General features: G+C 42.5%; 1 long non-coding RNA gene across 1 annotated transcript in view; it reads right to left on the bottom strand.

Moving 5' to 3' along the window:
- Positions 1-602: 602 nt before the first annotated feature.
- LOC144123337 (uncharacterized) overlaps positions 603-17,069 on the bottom strand; it is a 67,488-nt gene continuing 51,021 nt past the window's right edge. Inside the window, exons 2-3 of the long non-coding RNA XR_013313067.1 lie at positions 2,442-2,568; positions 603-710 (exon numbers count right to left, since the gene is read on the bottom strand). This is a non-coding gene — a long non-coding RNA (uncharacterized LOC144123337). The remainder of the gene's footprint in view (positions 711-2,441; positions 2,569-17,069) is intronic.

Genomic DNA, 17,069 nt, shown 5'->3' with positions numbered 1-17,069 from the left:
GAAATTTTTTACTTTATGCTCAGGAGCGTTTTATTACCTAAAAAGATTTCTTTCGATTTCTGATCACTAATATCTGCGTGGATCACCAGCTGCTCATAAACAAAAGAAGAAACTATTACAGTAATGGGGACGGATTTCACATGTGAAAATTCGGGCTTCATTTGCTAAAATTTCTTCCATTGGTTAACTCTGCCAACGACTGATGTTTCGTCAGCAGCTAAAATAAGCACTTATATTGCTCAAAAGTAGCTAAACTACAATTTGTGCAACGTTCTACATCGGCGCTTCATGTGCAAAGAGCACCTCACCTGGAACATGTGCCATAACTACAGTCGGGGACGAAAGTCTCCGGACACCGTGGTTTGTAAAAAAAAAAAAAACTAAAGTGGCTGTTTGGGCTTGTTGGTCAGTGACCATGGGTAAAAAATGCAGCGCGAAAAGACAAGGACAGACGAAGAAGTGGGACAGGAAGAAGTGGGCAGGACTGGCGCTTGAATAAAACAAGACTTCTACGTCAAGTGTGAAACCGGTCGTAGCGTCTGTACTGCCTTCGAGTCGCTGTATCCCCTCTGACGAGCTCCTTACCAGAAAAGGGTCATCTATAGGTAGGCCGTCCAAGTGGCGTTGTAGGCAGGCACCGACTTCAGCTTGCCACGTACATTTTTCTGAGATGATGATCCTCAGAGGGCAGTCGGGCTTATGGATTGTGTCTGTGAAAAAGACTTTCATGAAACAGTTTCGTGCCTTCTCAGCCAATGATCTTATTCTATCGAAATGGAAACTCGTCAGTAGGCTGAAAGCAATTGCTTTCTGTCTACTGGGGCGGAACTGAACCTTCTTTAAATTCTTTTCGAGCGCTACCGCAGCATTCCCCTTGCAGAGATGGTCAGGGAGGGTTACAAATCCGCCTTTTTTGTCACTTTGCGGTGCCATAAGGTCCGTAGACGTTGCTCTCAAGCAGTGCTATTAGTTGCAGATATTCCGCAACTCACCGAGAGAGTAGCAATTCACGCCAATCACGAATTGGACAGGACTGGCGCTGCAAAGCGCTGCAAAGCGCTGCAAAGCGCCAGTCCTGTCCGCTTCTTCGTTTGCCCTTGTCTTTCCGCGCTGAATTCTTTATCCGTAAAAAAAGTCGGTGGCTCTTTTATTAGCCGCCGGCTGGAGACCACACTTGTGGAAGGGAAAGCTAAAATCGTGGTCTTTCACCTCCAAAAGCGCATCTCCTACCGGCGGCTAGTAACAAAGCCATCGGGTTCGTTTACGAACCACCTGGTATATATAATAATATTCCCGACTTGATACGTCGTCTTGTCTGAAAGAAAGAAGCAGCGTGCAATCTTCTTAGTGAAGGTGTATTCTTTCAGGACTCTTCCACTCAATTTAGGAAAGCCTGTTACACGGCAAAGCTTTTACGTGAAGCTGGTAAATAAGCTATTGGCCCCTCACTGCTTCTCAACGGGTCCGTGCAGAGAAATTTGTACTATTCATGTCTTTGCTTATGCCACCCCCTTATACCCTGGCTACAGCAATCTCGTTCATTTTAATTACATTTTATTCAGCGCGTCCACAGCGTGCGGAAGCAAGCTTTGGAAAAAAAAAACTTTTGAAATAGATTAGTACAAGCAGAAAGAACAGAAGGTAAAGAAAGACGGAATCGCCAGACGCTACCAAGATTGAAAAAAATGCAAAGCAACAACACAATATGATCCCGTCTCAACGTACACCACCATGAATTGAAAAATTCGCTATTCAATTGGCGACTACATGGTTATGTATATCAAAGCATTATGTTTAGTTAGAGAGCGGTTGCTGTGATCGTAATGCCCGTGATACGCTTGTCTTGTTTCGAATTTTACGACTTACTTTTTTCTTTTGTCGCGAAAGATGAAATTTAAGGTAAGCGAATGCAAAATTTTTCCGAAGTGGCACCATAGTATTGTTGGTACTTTTCGCGTAAAAAATGCTTTTTAAATCAAGCAAAAAAACAACGCCGAAGAAGCACACTGTGAGCACGCCACCTCCATTTCCCACTCTTCTTGAACAGTGAACGCGATGGCAAACTCAATGGAGAACTGATTTCTCTCAGAGATACCCCCCTGTCTTAGCCCATGAGATTCAAAATATTGCCGTTGTATTGTAAGGTTACATAGATGGGCGTGGATTGCTACTTTCTTGGTGGGTTGCGGAATATCTGCAACGAATCGCACTGCTTGAGAGTAACGTCGACAGATAATATTTCAGATTTTTTTTAACTACAGTTATGGTCTTATCTTTGAAAGAAGGCGAATGTTCTCTTCGGAGAGACTGCTTGGGCAGACCTGTAATTCAAGTGATGACTTTGCTGGTGCCTGCCATATATTCGTAGAGATGAAGCTAGGAGATCAAGTTAGGAGAAGCCTTAGAAAGATTTAAAATGGGAAAAGTGGCCGGAGCTGTACCTTATAACTCCTGTAACGCAGAGGCAGATCTTCTTTCTTGATCGTATAAGTTACCCGAGAAGACAACGCTTATTGTCGAAAGGATTCGGCTGTTCAGGTTTGTGTGCTCGCCGCAGTTTTTCCAGTACTGCAAAAAGAAAATAAAGGACGAAATTGAAAGAAAAACAACGAGAATAAAAAAGATTGAGCAGGGTGTAGCAGATTATTGTGCGCTTTCCTCAGAATGTCCGGCATATTCTGAACTCGGAGTTCAGGCCATCGAGTGGATGTTTTATCGCGAACAGGGGACAAATATAATAGGAGCTGAAAGCAGTAACTGCTCACATTATGCGTCACAAAGTGACACGTTATGCCGGCTTAACTAGAGAAGGAAAAGAGGCGGAGACGCTATCCGGAGCGAACACACAAATGCGAAAAAAATTCGGGAAAAAAATAAACGGACTGCAAAGTGCCGCACGGTGAAGTAGCATTGGGCACCTAAGAGGTACAGTTCGTTTAGCATATCATCCTGCCCTACGTAAATATTTGTACCTTGGAACCTCGCCCACATTACGGCAGGAAGCGTGCCGTCTTGAAGACAACCAGAAAAGAAAAAAGGAAGCAGTGCTGTTCCTGTATGAGGAAAATTTGCCCCGGAGTGTGAGTGGCCAGAGGGGAGCCTTGCCACATGTCGCTGTTGACAGAGCGTATACTTGTGGACTGATAGCGGATCGCTGTAGCCGACCGCGGCGCGCAACGTTAAGAGTAAAATCAACTGCTTGGGCACCAGGTTGCTTCTTCCTTACGTTGTCAAGGTTGAAGCTGGTCACCAGATCCAGCAGAAAAAGGAAACACGTCTAGTCAAACTCACACACACAAATTCAGCGGTTCAGCAGCAACAAACTTGAGCCCAGTGCCAACGCAGCATTCATTCCTGGTATTTTACATGCACCTGGGAAATTACTACTGACGTATCGTTTGAAGCAGACTCTTTTAGTGAGGCTGTAACTAGACGCCGTGATTTTCCGGAAACAGAACTGGGAGCGCAGTGAAAAGCTAAAAGCCCCTACGTTTACCTGCATGTCATGGTTAGAGAACGGCCTGTTTTTGTCTCCTTCATTGCTACACCACCTGTATTTATCGAACTACTAAACTCTCAAAAAAGCGAGACACTCTGCGATAAAGTTTCAAGAGGGATTGTGAAGCCCTCCTAATGTCGCACGTTACCCTGAAGTTACGTATTGTTTTTCTTCAGATAAGAGATGTTCGCCGAGTAGATTAACAGCCCTCTCCATGACAACGAGGCCACAACAAATGAATTCACCCACTTCGCGTTGTTTGCTCAAACTCTAAAATTCATGCCATGCACCGTAGGCTGGCCCTAAGTCAATATTCAGGAATTAAAACAACACTGTATATTTCCTTTTTTTTCTCTCGTGGCGTTCATCAGCCACGCAATTTTCCATCTGCATAAACTCTACAAATCAATGTATGGTGTCTAGGTATAGAAACGTACGAAAACGAACTGTTTGCACAAGACCGTGATTGCCTCGTCTCCCTTAGCTAATGTAAAGGTACCCAGCCAAGATATGCAAGCGAAACGGCATTTTATGCCACTAAAATGCTAAAATTGATAAGTTAGGGAGGCTTAAGCCAACATAACTCTTCTTTAGGAAACTGTGGCAGCAGAGGAGAAAGGGAAGGGCAATCTGACAGTTCTGGCACGGCATGACAAAAAAAAAAAGCACTTCTTATTGAGGGTTAGGCTTGGGATTAGGATCATTCGACTACTTTAGGGCAAAAGTAACGGTCGTTATAGTATCCGTATATTAAGGAAGGGCACGAATTTCATAAAAAAACTTATGACTGGAACACTGCATTCATGAATGCATATCTTCTTATGAAGCACCCCAAAAAAGAAGCCACTCACTTCATGTGGGCACTGCATTGAATCCACTGTATTCTGGTAAGGATTCCTGCTATTTTGTTTCGCAAGAAGTGGATCGGCCGATCAGTAGTGGGAACTCGAAATTGTACGAACTGCTCGTTTTGAGCAGCAGGGTTATAAGTAGGTTTGGGCAACGTGCAGCACGTGTTCAGACCTACATAGCGACCTATCATGTTGATTTCTGCCTTGAGACTAAACAGTTGCTATGCTTTCTCACTCTCGACCTGACTATGCCTCGGCGAACACCTCCAAATGTCTGAATCTCTAGGGCCCGATATTTCGCACGTTCAACGCTTCCCTGTGTCTACTCCCGCATGAGGAGAATTGCAGAACTGGTTAGCAGCTGTGCGACCCCCTCTACATCATTCGTAATTCGTGCATGCACAGGAATATGTCTAAAATGTAAATTCATAATGTGGTCTTTCCAAGTTACGACACTTTTTTTTTTACGACAGGTGCTTGTTTTATACTGAATATTTTTTATTCCATTTTTATGTTCTCCGTCGCTGGTTCTGCTTCGTGCGCCACCATAAAAAGAAGCAGTATTCGACATATTCACAAAGCGCCGTGCAAGAACCTCCTGAAAATCATTACCGTTTAAATTTCGTAATCTTATGAAAGGTTGGTTTATCTGCCCTTAAGGTTGTTTCAATTGCAATCGTGCACTCACACTTTTGTTTTACGCAAATACAAAGAGAAATAACCGGGCGGGAGGAAGGTTTTCACAGTCCTAATTGTAATCTTATCGCACGGCGCGTCGAATAAGTCACAACAGATGAAGAAAATAAAAAAGAAGGAAGTAATAATTGCTCTCATTTTTATTTTTCTGATTCTAAAACTGGTAGCTTACACGCGAGTCGGCAGCGGCGAAAATCAATTTTCGAATTTTTGGCTGTATTCTAACTGTCCTCCACACACAAAAAAAATAAGAATATTCCATAGGCCTAGAAAACGCGGTTCGCTCTTTTCGTGGGGTCTTAACAAAAGACGTAATTTCGTTCAGCGAGAGCTGCCGTGCCTTCTTTTAATGACACGTGCGCGCTCTCTTGAATACCTTAGATGATATTGCAGTTGCCCATCGCAGTCGGTTCTGTTTCTCTGTAAGATGAGAAAAAGCTTTCGCTTCCAGGCATGCACCCATCAGTGCGAAATTGAAATCGTCTTCTAACTTGAAGACATTTCACTCCGCCTATGCTTTGTTCATTTGTCCCTTTCCTTTCAAGTGTCAGGCTTCGTCTGTTCGCCATTTGAATTCTACATCTGCGTATTAACGTTTTCTTCTTATCCGTTTCTGATTGCTTCTGAAGTGGAAATCTTTAGAAAGCAACTTGTGGTTCACGATCCATGCGTTGAGCAGTGAAGCGTCTTGTGCTGTCCACGACATCTGTATTAAAAAGCCTTTGATTGAATGCGATGTAAATTAATGACGCTTACTTTCTGAACACCGAAATTTTCGTCTCCTCATATTAACCTCGTAGATATATTGTAAGCACAGAACGCGAACCTTCGTCTTCATCTGTACATATTCATCATCAACACGCATGTTCGTCTTCGGCAAAGTGGCCGCCATACTTGCGAGTGGCAATAACAGCTCGCTCCGTCCACAGTCTCGCAATATCTTTAAAAACTGATTGAAAGGCAATCTTTACTGCGTGACAAGTTTAAAAAGATTGCGATTGGACGAAATATCATGAACAAAATGTGAAAGTCGGCTTGCCGCCATTTATTTTCATTTTGTGATTGGAATTAACGAGCTGCATTTCCCGAAATGTCTTCAGCGCTGTGTATTTTAAAGACTGTTTTGAACTCATCACCCTAAAACCTAAAAGCCTTCACAGTGGTCTACTTTTTGACTGCAATCCGATGACACTGCGACAAAAATGCAATTCGTCGTTTTGTGATTAGTGAATTGCCAATGAACATTATTTTTCATTTCACAGGTGTACCTGCAACAAACGGCTCGGAAGTCAAACTAGATTGTTTCTTTCTCAGTTGTGACAGAAAACGGAGATTTTGTGATAAAGAAAGAAGACAGAAAGCTGGAAGTCTCAAGCGAAAATAGGGATAAGTGCGTCTGCAGTTCTGCATGAAGCCCTTTGACGGGTTAGGATAAAAATGAGCAAAATATCTTTTTAGATTGATGCGGGTTGGTATGAGCGGAAAAATGGGGTTCCAGCAGAATTATACAGCTTTTAATCTTTACCAAAATTACTCCCTCTCACGGTTTACAACATCACTGATCAGAAGTGTAGAAACTCTCGTTCACCTCTTACGATTGGGAACAATAGGCACTAGTCACTTTCTACATAGAATTGGGAACGCAGGCAACCCATGATGTGGGTGGGGCATGTGCCTCATCTGTTACTGGATTGACCAGAGCATGAGAGTTTTAGGACCCGACTGAAGAGGGGTTTAACTTGATTGAAGAGGGAGGGCCTTCAGACCTTTCGGTCTCCAAAAAGCATTAGGTACATGGCAGACGCATGTGCTATACAAACGGGCGATCATAGCGCTGAAATCATTCCTCGAGGATAATGGCATCATCAGGAGGTACTAAATATTGCTTGTGTAAATTTTCTACTTATTCGCCTCGGTTCGTGCTTTGCAGTATCCTGGCTACATTTTTTATGTGTTTCTATCATGTATCTGATGTGCCTGATATCGTTAATGCTGCTGTCATTGTTTCTCTTTCATTTCTTTGATATGTGATTTTTATACCGCTTACTGTGATTAGGATATATCATTGCTCATCGTATATACTCCTTCTATGTCATTAGGTAGTATCATTGCTTAAAGTTTATTTTTATATTTTATGCTCGCATTTCTGGCTCGTCTATTGTATTATTTGTGCTGTAAATTGTGTGTGTAGTATTTTATTTATTTGAAATACTGTTTAGCCCTTGCGCGCTGTTACAGAGTGGGAAAAAGAGAACAATATTTCAAATACGTTCAGTTAAAAGAAAAAAAGCATTTGAAGCCTCATGCTGAAACACCCTGAGAACACACTGGTACCGATTTTGTCTCATTCAGCAGTGGTTTGAATGAGACACGAAAATTTGAATGTATCAACCCTTATTGTATAAAGATGCATAGCATAAGGATGAGCTGTACGTACGGACGCTCGTAGTGGACGTTGTAGACAAACATCTGGATCTAACTTTAGGATTGTGTTATAAAGCTCGTAAAGGAATTTCAGCCGCGCTATGCTATTTTTATCCTCAGGGAGAAGGGTGGTAGACCGGCCTTGTCAAGCAGGGCAGTCACCGATTGCTTTCTGTCGTAGCTTGGGCTGCTAACCCGGCTCCTAACCTCTGGATTCTTTCTAATTTTCTAACTTCGGTTTGGCTTTTAGGGTCTCCAATGATACTTGCATATTCCAGTGCTCGTCTTACTACAGTTTTATATGCCGCAAGTTTGACACTTACGTAGCGCTGACACGAAATAACTATCATATTATGTCGGCACTTATATAACATGACACTACATAACGCTTAACAAAGCGTTGCAAAAAAGTGCCGTGTGCGGATGGGGACAAATGAAGCGCATCGAAAAATCAGCAAATAAACATAATCAATCCTCGGTGCAATATGAAGTTTTAAGTAAGGTATTTGAAAAGACAACACGTCCGCTTTGCCCTTTGATACTCACAAACAGCATACCACAAATGTTTAGCCTGATGACATGTAGTAAATTAACCATTCATCACTCTTTCTTGTACGTTCAAGAAAAACCTTTTTTGAAATGCAAATTTTTTTACATCAGTCGTGTGTTGGGCAAGTGCCGCATCTTCCTAAATCACTCCTTTGAAATGAGTTGTTGTCTGAGTTGAGTTGTGAGTTTTGATTTGCGCAAGCCGTTCTTCGGATGCTAAAGTAAGTTCTCTCTCTCAGGTACATGCAGAAGTACCGCTATGTAGCCCAGTAAAGTATTTCTTCTGGGTATTATTTTTAATAACCGATAAAATTCAAAGCAGGGTGTGTTGCTGGGCGAGTTGGTTTGACATTCTGAACACTGAAGCGCTGGCAGACGACGGACGAAGGGGACGAAGCGCACTGTGTGTCTCGTCCTCCCTTCGTCCGCTGTCTTCCAGCCCTTCAGTGTTCAAAATTCAAAGGTTTGTCAGTTGCATGACAGTTGAGATTGTCATCCTTCACGGGACGTCGCCGTTTTCTTTATTAATCACCATACACTACGCAATAGTCATACAATATACAACGCAATAGTCTCTCAGAATTTTCGTAGGACCTGCAGTCACATGTTATGTAAACGCTAGTCTGTGCTAATTGAGAACAATAAAGAAAAAAGAAATATAGAAACCACTAGAAAAGAAAGAGAGCGGTGGTTGAAAATTTTACCAGCGCAGTGGAAAGATCGCCTCTTCATCGGACGCGAAGCGAGTGCCCTACAAATGTCCTTCTTCTTGGGAAACAACTAGAGGTCGGAAGGCGTACTAGAACCTGTGCTGTAGTTTAAATGAGGCAAAAAGCCTGCGCAATTCTTCTACCACGGCATGCGCAGACTAGTGCACCGTTGTGGAAGCGCATTGTCTTTGGAAATTATTCTACCCTAAATGAATGTGTGCTCCTGGCCGAAAGGACAGTGTGAAGTTTAGCTTGAATGAACCATTTCACAATTACATGAGTTAATAAACAATATACAGCTTAAGCAGCAAAACATGGAAAGGTATTTAAGCACAAAATTACCACCACGCATTCTTACGATTTTTACCTAACACACCATAGCTTAACTGGAAACGATTAGAGAAAGAAAGAAAGAAAGAAAGAAAGAAAGAAAGAAAGAAAGAAAGAAAGAAAGAAAGAAAGAAAGAAAGAAAGAAAGAAAGAAAGAAAGAAAGAAAGAAAGAAAGGAAGGAGGAAAGAAAGAGAGAAAGAAAGAAGGAAAGAAAGAGAGAAAGAAAGAAAGGAAGAAGAAAAGAAAGGAAGAAAGAAAGGAAGGACGAAAGAAAGAAAGAAAGGAAAATCTTGCCATCTTTAAATGAGCGTGAACATAACCTTTTTATCAAAATATGTTTTATTTCATTATTTCCCTTCTTGATTACAACGCTGGATGTAGCAGGATTCCGCAGTGCTACACCGAAGCCATTCCACCGTAGACAGCCCCAAGAATCGTGGTCGGTCGTCGCAATCTCAGGAGAAATGACGCGGCTAGGGACGTGACCGGGGTTCTAATCCCCGTCCTCTTTTCGTGTGGCGAGAAACTGCGCCTGCTTAGCCGTCGTGTGTGCCCCTCTTTGTTGCACTCCTGGCGACAAATGAGGAGGGGACACAATACCTCCTGGAGATTAAGCCGAAATAAACAAGAGGAAAAAGACAGCGCTGGAATAGAGCCTTTAACGGCGTGCTTCAGAGACGGCAGAAAAAAAAAAACGTTACACAATTGAAAGCTCACAAAAACAAAGAAAGTAAATGAAAAGCACTGATACAAAAAGTCTGAGAGCTCTGTAAAAGAAAGCCACAGCTCACAGCCGACGCTGAATTCGATAAGATAAGAATTTAAAAATGCCTCACTCATCTGCAGCATTTTGCCAGCTCACAATAATGGTTATTTTCATGCATGCATACACAGGTCTGGGAATATGTATTTATGGCTTTGCGCACGGAATGTAACCGAAACAAACGTACCCTAGGAGCAACAAACCTAGACTTCCTCCTAATTAGGTCAGACAATGAAGTTAAAGCAAAGCCCGAGGCGTGCTATATAGGGAGGGGGGTAGTCACGTAAGTACACGGCCGCGCTCTAACGTCATAGCAGTGATCACATGGCTGCTTAGTACAACCTTTGTGCGCAAAGTTTCGAGACTGATTTATTTTCTTCTCAAGAAATCATCCCCCAAAACAAATGTTGGTGCGTGTGTGGAGCGCCATCTATTCGGGCTAACCTGAGCTGATTGTGTTAATTGCTGTGGCAGCCGCTAGATGGCACCACATATAGAAAAATACGTTGTCACTAGTCTGCGCATTCCACCTCGAACAGCGTGTAAACATAAAATTCTGTGTGAAGCTTGGCAATACAGCCACACAGACGTATAGAGCTCCTTCGTGACACTTATGGCAACGAGACATTATCGCGGGCGCGCGTTTTCGAGTGGCACAAGAGGTTCGTTTCAGGGAGAACGTCGGTGGAAGACGACACAAGGAAGGGGCGTCCTTCAACCTCACGGAATGAAAACAACGTGGCTCAGATGAGGGGAATCGCACACCAAGACCACACCATTAGAGTCCGCATGCTGTCAGATGGTCTCGATATTAGTAAGACAACATGCCACCAAATTTTACGTGAGAACTTGGGGAACGAAAGCTGAATGCCAGACCTGTGCCGCACTCCCTCGCACAGGAGCAGAAGGACACGCGGGCATCAGTGAGCGCTGATTTGATCTCCGAGGCAGAGAAGGATGCTGCATCTGCCGACAGCATCATTGCTGAAGACGAAACGTGGCAGACGTGGCAAAACGTGGCAAAAGGGCAGACGGTGAATCAGGAGTTTTATATCCGCCTGCTCCAACAGATGCATGATGCACTGCGACGCCGTCGCCCTGCCTTATGGGCATCTGGACAATGGAGCCTTCTCAAAGATAACGCAAGGCCGCACACTGCTCTCAGCGTGACACATTTCTCGCCAAGCACAGCATTACTGTACTTCCTCATCCGCCATACTCACCTGACCTCTCTCCATGCGCTTTTTTCCTGTTTCATCGTGTGAAATGTGCCTTAAAAGGTCGTTGGATGGGGAACGTGGAGGCCATTCAAGACTTCACGACAAAGGAGCTGAGAGCCCGGCCAAAAGAAGCGTTTTTCAACATTTTCCAAGACCTCAAGAAGCGTTGGAAGCTGTGTATAGACTGCACGGAAGACTATTTCGAAGTGGTGCTGCACATATGATTTCAATGTTAAACGCATTTTTTTTAATGGACTCAGTCTCGGAGCTTTACAGAAAAAGGTTTCATTTGTCGTCTTAACTACAGAGGGTTCGATCTTTGGTTACGACGACGATTACTACTTTACCAAAGACCAGGAAGCTCCGAAGAAAAAGCGAGCGCTTGAAAAAAACTAGGGGGACACTGAAGCTCCACCTTAAGTGTGTGACGCGACAGTGTTAATTTGTTATCTGAAACTTTCTTTTTAATTATTACCTCTTTCTAATTGCACAAACTCATTAGCATACACAAGTAAGCATACTAGACCACGTAAGACACAAGACAATCAAGGTCTTCCTTCAACCAAGTCGAACAAACGCGCCGCAGTGGCCTGTGGTTAGTGTGTCTGACTCGCTACTCACTCAAGTACATATAATATCTTAATACTTCCTATCATCCCGTTATCAGCAGTTTCTATATACTTCCTATCAACGACTTTCAAACAATGTCTACCAACACCCTATCAAAGGTCTTCCTACAACTGGCGACGGTTATCTAAAAGACTCCAGTACATAGAAAGTCTTTATACCTCCTATCATCCCCTTATCAAGTTTCTACATACTTCCTATCAACCACATATGAACAAAGTCTACTAACACCCTACGAACAGACTTCCGACAATTGGCCACCGTTATCAAAAAGGTTCAAGTACGAAAAAAGTGCGAGTGACGTCACAACCTGTGGCGTCACAATACTTTTTCGACCAATCCTGCATTAGTGTGATAAGCGCGCGGCTTTTCGTCCGAACGCTGTAGCGATGTCGTGGTGTCTTGCAGAAAATTAAACGGCAGAAATACTGAAATATGTTACTGAACTGATACTGTTACTGACAAAAAAGCAATTTTATGCTTCACAGCTGTTTAAATCGTGGCGTGTGATCTCGGTACCTCGCCTTTAACTCGAAGCATACCGTCTGCCTGAGCGTGGTTGCTTATTGCATTAATTTGATTTTGAAATAGCTACAACATGCTTTTCACTACAAATAGTGCTTCCCGGTGGTGGTCCTGACGCGGCAGTGTTTACTTTTTATGCGTTCTTAATGGGCAGTAGTGCAAGCGACAGTCTGTAAACGGCAGTGTGCAATCACCCCGGTGTTTTTGCTCACTTTCTTTGTAATGTTATTTCGACAACGCAAGTACCTTGATCTTTCCAGATTTACAAAGTTCTTCATGGTGGTAACTGCCAAATGGGGAAAAAGACAACCCACTGATATACAAATAAAAAACTAAAGGGTTCAGGCTGGCAACTTTGATTTAAGAAACTGAACCAAGTCACGTTTATCTCCGGCTCTTCAGGACGCGACGGATATCCGGCCTGGAGGAAAAGTTCGAAATCGGAAATGAAAGAAAGAAGCGGAATTTCCAATCGGCATAAGCGGTGCAATAAAAAAAAGAGAGCCTCGTCGTGAAAGACATAAAAGAAGTCTCCAGTGAAGCGAGAACTTTATTAAAGATTCCTCCTCGGAGCCATATTCTTCAGATAAAATATGTGCAGTCGGTAAGAAGGTGCAGCTTGCGAGGGCCGCCAACATGTCCTTTTTTAAAACCTGAAATTCATTCCCATGATCACTCTATTTTATTTTTTCAGCTTGCTTCTCCAGAATATCTGGCACTTTGTGCCACCGAGTTCTTTTTACGAATGAGATCATACGTCACACCAAAAGTACACATCGAGAATTAAAACAAACTGCAACAAAGTTCCGAGACTGAGTCCATTAAAAAATGCGTTTAACATTGAAATCATTTGTGCACCAAACTTTCGAAATAGTCTCCATTGCAATCTATATACAGCTCCCAACGTTTCTTGATGTCGTGGAAACAGTTGGAAAACGCTTCTTTTGGCAGTGCTGTCAGCTCCTTGGTCGTGGCGTCTTGAATGGCCTCCGCGTTCCCCATCCAGCGACGTTTTACGACTCTCTTCACACGAGGAAACGGGAAAAAATCGCATGGGGAAAGGTCAGGCGAGTATGGCGGATGGGGAAGTACAGTAATGATGTGCTTGACGAGAAATTCTCTGGTATCGAAAAAAACTATCAGCATCGTCTTTGTTTTGGTCTTCGGTCGCCGCACCTTTCGCGAGCCGGGCTTTCACCGGTGGCGCCTCTGCTGCATCATGAAAAAAGGGCGCGCTTATTCCGCCGGTCGGCACACCTGGTGATCTAGACACCATAACCTTACTGTCGATCACAGGGCCAGTAGAAAGGTTATTCTTAAAGCAGCAGTGCTAAGAATAGTCCCTCCAAAGATGTCGCTAATTGTATTTCAGCAATGGTCGTACTGCCATTAGCAAAGGCTTGCCTTTGCTAATGCGCTGAAATTCTCTAATCGAGGCTGTGATGTCAATCTGCCCGTACCTGTGAAATGAACCGCACTAGAAATGCCTGGTCGTCAACATCGTGGTCACTTCGGCACTATTCACCGAAACGAATCAACACGATACAAATAATGTAGCCACCTAATAGCACCTGCAGAATCCTACTAGATCTGAACAGATGCGTCACTTACACTTGAGTATGATCGAAGTTATCAGGAATTAACTAAGATGCTTCAAGCAATCACCTGGTTGAAATGGGCGCCTGAGCTCATAAGCATCTGTCACTGACTTGGCCACGTTATGACATTAAAGTTTCTTTCAGGGGGCAGCAAACATTCCCTTCTGCCTTCATTTTGTTTTCTCTATCATGATTTATGAAAATAGCAATGCAAACTGCACTGTATTCGGTCGTATGCCTACGAGACAACCGTCTAGTAGTTTAGACAAGCTACCTATAATAAATCTGGATTCTAGAGCTGTAGAAAATTGTTGCTAATCATGCCAATGAAAGGGACGACCCTTTTCTTAGGCGTAGTCGGATCTGGGAGCCATGTTTCCATAGAGACAAGATGTCTGTTCTGAGGTGGACTCTACTGCCCATTGCAGCAGTCCCCTCCTGTGTACAGAAGGATGCGTACTAGACGCCTTAAAGGGGGCTCTGTGTGTTCATCAAACGATATGCCAGTGTAACAAAAAACTGTCTTCTATTTTCTAAGGTGGCCCGAAAAACTAATTTCCGTGAAGCTTATAAGAAATTGGGTCATTCCATCTCAAACGTCCCAGGAGTGGTTCACGACCTTCTGCAATTTCTACAAAAAAAAAAATAATCGTGGTAATTGTGGATATAGAGAAAAGTGATATCCTTCATTTCTCGCGAAAATTTTTTTCATCGCTTGAACATTGCTTAATTTATGAGGATTGGTGCGAACACAGACATGAGAAAAAATTTGGTGAAACAAATCAATTTAGCGCACAACGCGAATCACTATTTTTACAACGTCTTCACATGTTCCACCACACTCCAGTATAGGCTTCACAAATTGTTTTTGGTGTTAAATTTGTATATTTGTTACAATATCTAAGAAATGCCGCTATTTTGGAGAATTTATCTGAAAATTCACTCTAATTTGGGCTCAGTAAACACCCGCGTAAAATTGACAAGACGTTGTAGTACAAAACAAAAACAAATTTGACCCATGATCTGTTCTCATCTTTACAGCAAGAAATATCAAATGGGCGAAAAACATAAATCTTTCTAAGTATTGGCTGTTTCACGTAAAAATATAAAAAAAATGACTCAATTGGTAGTCCAATCTAATGCGTTTAAGGTCGTGTAGTTTCCTCGAAACAATTTTTGTTTTCAACAAAAAAAAAATTTGAGGTAGAGCAGTCGCTGTGAAGTGTACGACACCGCACGTGCACTAGCTTCAAACCGTAACAAGTCAGTGCAATGATGCTGCAATTCGACTGGTTCCGCTGCAGTCCGCCAGAAATGTCGTCTGGTCTGATATAACATTCTTTCCCTCCTGCCTTTCTTTAACATGCGGTTGGCAGGCCATGCAAGATCTCTCGTGTTGCATTTCCACATGTACTAGGCGCCCCGTATTTGTTTGCCCATGAAATAGGATTATTGTAAAGTGTGCAGAAAACAAAATAAATTCATTTCAAATTGAACGGACCAAGCTAAAAAAAGGTTTGTCTTCACTCTTATAAGCTCGTTGAATGAATTCTGCCTAAACCATGCTAAAATTTATAATAAGAACATTGTACTGAATAAAAGTAGTGTCATAATATTTTGCTTTCCTCGTGTATTTGTTTTAATTCAATAGGCGGGAAAAATCATCCAAATCATTATCATTTTCCCGTCAGCATTTTTCTTCCTGGCAACATAGTTGGCAATTTTTATAGCTGAAAAAGAGGAGAAAAAAGATGCGAATACAAAGAATATATAGAACACTTATTTCAAGAATACCTCTTCCTCAACGCGTCTTTTCTGCAAAGGATAATCTTAAAGCTTTTCTCTAAAGTGCACTGATATTTGTTTCATGAAATTTTCTCTTAATAGAAACTATCATTAACTGACAAAGCAGGGCTGCATGTATGAGCGCAATTTAATCTTTAAGCCAGTTCAATTTTCTGAAGACACTAGATCGAGGAGAAGACCGCACAAGTTGCTGGAGCAGGTTTCAGCCAAAGCCTCCAGGCCCAGCCGAACTGGGCGCAGACTGGTAACAAGCATTCATTTATAATTCACTGCCAGAGCCGTCCGATCGGTCGTTTCAGACCTGAGTGCTCGTTACAAGGACTAGACTGCGTACACACTTACGAATGTTTGTGAGATGTTGTTTTTTTTTGTGTGAAGGGCATCTGATATTTTGAAGAAAAAGACGTCGTAAATCATAAAGAAGAACGCGCGAAAAGCTTAAAAATATTAATGTAGAAAAGGAACATTGGCTCAAGTGTGCGAAAGCGTTCTAAGAGCGAAAGCAATAACATTGAAACGAAATTGGCAGTGTAAATTTTGAATGGTTGGCTTTCATCTGCTTCAGGCTGTTGTGCTGAGCCACAAGTACATTACGTTTTTCGGTATTCGAAAGGCATGCAGGTTTTTAACTGCTTGGTACGCAGCCATCGTTCTCCAGCGCAGTCTGGGCAAACCAACACGCAGTTTCAGGAAATACAAGTAAAGCAAACAAAGCAACACAATCTTGACCACCTGAAAATTGCTAAATTGTGTGAAAATAAAAAGGGACAAAATAAATCAGGACCACATTGTCACTAGATGCATCAACGTGTCCAGAGCTGAGAAAGCACCTTCGCAAGGGTTACATAATGAAATTTTCGGATCACCAGAAAAAAAAAAGTGAAATACTTATCAGGAAGGAGAGGCAAAATTGAGCATTAGGTTGCAAAGGGTGAAAAATAAAATCTTTTCTTGTGTGTTATAGTTTCAGCAACGTGAATCGACACTCAATGCATAAGAATAAGATTGTTAGCCTAAAACAAAAGGGTTATAAATTGATGGGCCTTTACGTTACAAACTGACATTGTACGCTACGAAGGACATTGTAATTATAAATAATTTCTGCATTCTCGCGGGTGTAAAGAAACCGCGTTACTAAAGGACAACGCGAAATTGTGTCCTTGTGCACGACCAGACTTGCATTTCTTCTCCATTTAAATGAAGCAGCCGCGTTCGAAGGGTAAGAAAAAAAAACAGTGAGAGAACTTTGCTATATTTGAAGCAAGAGTTATATTAAGCATTAGAATAGCAACAAGCCCAAATTTTACGTTAGTTTGTAAGCTTCCAGCACAAATGAAACCTATGAAATTTAAGTTGAGGCAATGTTTTCTAAAAAGTGACAACTAACGTAGGAATGTTTTCAGGGTGCGAAGGGTTTTTTCACTGCGGTGCGAAGAGCGGAGAAGACCACACACGCACGCACGCACACAC

Source organism: Amblyomma americanum, chromosome 3, assembly GCF_052857255.1.
Source record: "Amblyomma americanum isolate KBUSLIRL-KWMA chromosome 3, ASM5285725v1, whole genome shotgun sequence".
Taxonomy (NCBI): Eukaryota; Metazoa; Arthropoda; class Arachnida; order Ixodida; family Ixodidae; genus Amblyomma; species Amblyomma americanum.
Note: the sequence above shows the minus strand (reverse complement) of the source record. Positions and strands in the feature narration are given on the sequence as shown.